The sequence below is a fragment of the Anneissia japonica genome, unplaced genomic scaffold, assembly GCF_011630105.1.
Source record: "Anneissia japonica isolate Jap-2015-1 unplaced genomic scaffold, ASM1163010v1 scaffold287960_len3192837_cov198, whole genome shotgun sequence".
Taxonomy (NCBI): Eukaryota; Metazoa; Echinodermata; class Crinoidea; order Comatulida; family Comatulidae; genus Anneissia; species Anneissia japonica.
In genome coordinates this window covers 2,583,155-2,586,879 of record NW_022712725.1, presented here as the reverse complement: position 1 = coordinate 2,586,879, position 3,725 = coordinate 2,583,155, and positions in this window count along the sequence as shown.

The window sequence follows — 3,725 nt, the reverse complement described above, 5'->3', positions numbered from 1 at the left end:
TTACGGGAATGTAAATATGGCTCTGCCCTGATCCACCCATCATGTTTTCAAAAGCACAGTATGCTGTATTTTGTACGATGGTGACGGCAAATGATTCGGCATCTGGGTTTCGGCAAACTGGGATGTCATGATTTCGGTGAACTGGATACGGCAAACTGGGTTTCGGCATAGAGCCCGTTAATTTGGCAATCATGGGTTTCGGCAAACTGGATTTTGACAAACTAGTCGGTTACCGTTTCGGCCCCAGTGCTAGACCAATTCGAGGGTGGACGCTAATAAGGAGTGAGCGCTGAACTAATAATTTGTAGGTTTAGCCTGGTAGGGCACTACTGTCTTTGGCAGCAATTTTCCTTCAGATACCTGGTTGGTTGTGCACCTGTCTCATAATATCCAAATTACGGTTGAAGCAAGCGTGTATGTGAACTACCGGAACTGTGTCTAGACAGGTCGTCGCAAACACATCTTCTGAAATATTTAATTTTGGAATGGTGTTTCTTCTAAGTAAGAAAATACACATATAGGTAAGTAGAGAGTGTACCATACTGTGGTTGTACAAGCCTGTATGCCTTCATTGCGGTATCTATTGTTGTGTTGTGTTCAGGCCTACATTTTCAGACTGATGACTGTGCTCTAAATTTGTTTTAAATCCTTTTCACCAATGGCATTAAAACCGGAATATCTGAGTGAAAATGTAAACAACAGCAGTAAAAAAAAAAAAAAAAAAAACAGAGCTAAAGATTTGTAGTTGTGTAATGACATACCGTACCATCTGTCTCTTATACACATCTAGATGTGTATAAGAGACAGCTATGGCTCTGAACCATGCCATGCAAGTTTTCTATACTTCGTGCCCAACGTACAGGGCGCCCTTCTGTTTCTAAGTATATCCAGACGCACACGGCGCCCTTCTTTTTCCACTAATGGAGGAAAACTTTATCACTAGATACGATTTTGCGCTATATTGTTGTTTTCTATACTGATCCATAGGCTAATAATTGTGTGTTTTATTTGGATAATAGCAACGATTTCTACCTCCGCCAAGGAATTATATATTGACCGTTGTCACTGTCTGGGTACAATTGTACTAATTGTACAATTGTGTACAATTTTTTAATTGAGAATTGACAATAAAATACGCGACGACTTGGTAACGAAAGTTTGGTTGAAGTTTTTTTTAGATCCAGCCGTACGTGTGCCCCATTGTTTGTATTCCCACCATGCATTTCGGTGGAACACTTTTTTTGTGCGGAGAACTCTATCTTTTGTATTTCTAGTATCTTTGATAAAAGTTTTAAACAGATAGGTCATTTACTGGAATCGACTTTACAATGGCCAAAGTTACGTATAGGTGTAATTTTGCCCTACCTGATGTGTAAATGTACCGAATACTCAGTACGTTTGAAAACAACAGCGAAAAAAATTGCAAGTTGTTCTCTGGAGGTCGTGGGTTCGGGTCCCACCCGAGAACAACTTGCGATTTTTTTTCGCTATTTTAAACGTTTTCAAACATACTAGGTATTCAGTGCATTTCCACGTCAGGTAGGGCAAAATTACACCTATGCTTGATTCTCCTGACGCAAATTTCAGTTATTGTCTGTACCATCATGACAATAACAATTACTATCAAAGTTACGTAGTAAGTAACAGTATTACGGCTTCTCTGTACAAAAACATATAATATTGTTACATTCTTATGCTAATTAGCGAACTATACTTTTACAGTCTCAGCGAGAAATTTGGATCTTCATATATGGAAATCTATGGTGCCGTCACTATATGATCTACGCCATATTGTCAACATTTAGTTTGTCGAATCCCAGATTGCCTAGTTCACTTTGCCGAAATCCCATTTTTCAGAAACCCAGTTTGACGAAAGTCAATCAAAAGCAGTGAAACATTAAAAACAGCATAACATTCGTGATGGAGCACTCTTTTACCGTGACTGCGTCTGTACGAACTGGTGGAGCCAGTGGAAAGTAAGGGCATAGACATAGATACCTATTTATTCATCCATAATTTGAAATTGTTCTTTTCCACTCTCAAAGAAGAAAGAAAATTACCGGTACATGATTTATCGGGAAAAAAGAAACTATCTATTACATGTCTATTGTAAATAGGTAAATTCCAGAATTGCGAAATTAAGAATTTAGAAGCATTCCAAAACGAAGTGCGATGCGATCTCTGTTTATTTGTATAATAAATAACTGCTTATTGTAGTTTAATGATTAGTTTTGTCTTATTCTTTAAATCAAACTTGATTAACAATTTAGCTATCAGCAAAAAAAAAAATTAATTAATTAAATATGCCTGTCAGATAAAATGTCTTATAAGCATATTTATAATAAGTGTATAAAGTTTAATTAAGATAATAATATGTATACCTAAATGAAATAATATATAAATAATAATAATCTACAATTATACACCCGAATCAAGGGGCTGACTAGAGGCTCTGTCAGCGTCCCGGCATAAAAAAAAATCCATATATTCGCGTTGGGAATTTTTTGGGGTTTTTTTTTATACGACAATATTAGAAATTGACAATCAAAATAATGTTATATAGATAGGCAAATTATTTTTAGTCCCGGACGATTTCGTCGAATAAACGTCTTGAGGCGTTTATTGTTGAGAATGGTTTTTGAGGGGAAGTTTCCGGTAATTCGAGCGAGGTGTTTATTCGAGGCAGGCATTTATCTTTTTGTTTCCATTAGATCTGTTTACAGTGAAGGGGGAGTTTATTCGAGGAAAAAAATAGACGCCACGGAGTGTTTTCGAAAGAGGCGTTATTCCAAATGAGGCTCTAGAAAGGGCGTTTTTTTTTTCTTCAAAGCGGAGCGTTTACACGGGTACAAATAAGGGAATGTAAATATGGCTCGTCCCTGATCCACACATCATGTTTTCAAAAGCACAGTATGCTGTACTTACTTTTGAACGATGGTGACGGCACCTGATTCGGAAAACTGTGTTTCGGCAAACTGGGTTGTCATGATTTCGGTGAACTAGATTCGGCAAACTGGGTTTCGGCAAAGAGGCCATTAATTCGGCAATCATGGGTTTCGACAAAACTGGATTTTGACAAACTAGTCGGATACCGTTTCGGCCCCAGTGCTAGACCAATTCGAGGGTGGACGCTAATAAGGAGTGAGCGCTGAACTAATAATTTGTAGGTTTAGCCTGGTAGGGCACTACTGTCTTTGGCAGCAATTTTCCTTCAGATACCTGGTTGGTTGTGCACCTGTCTCATAATATCCAAATTACGGTTGAAGCAAGCGTGTATGTGAACTACCGGAACTGTGTCTAGACAGGTCGTCGCAAACACATCTTCTGAAATATTTAATTTTGGAATGGTGTTTCTTCTAAGTAAGAAAATACACATATAGGTAAGTAGAGAGTGTACCATACTGTGGTTGTACAAGCCTGTATGCCTTCATTGCGGTATCTATTGTTGTGTTGTGTTCAGGCCTACATTTTCAGACTGATGACTGTGCTCTAAATTTGTTTTAAATCCTTTTCACCAATGGCATTAAAACCGGAATATCTGAGTGAAAATGTAAACAACAGCAGTAAAAAAAAAAAAAAAAAAAAACAGAGCTAAAGATTTGTAGTTGTGTAATGACATACCGTACCATTAGTCGTAGGCACATTTGCAACCTAAATTCAACAATGTAAATCTAAGTACTCTTTAAAAGTAGGCTAAGTGAAATCATTTTAATTAATTTATTAAA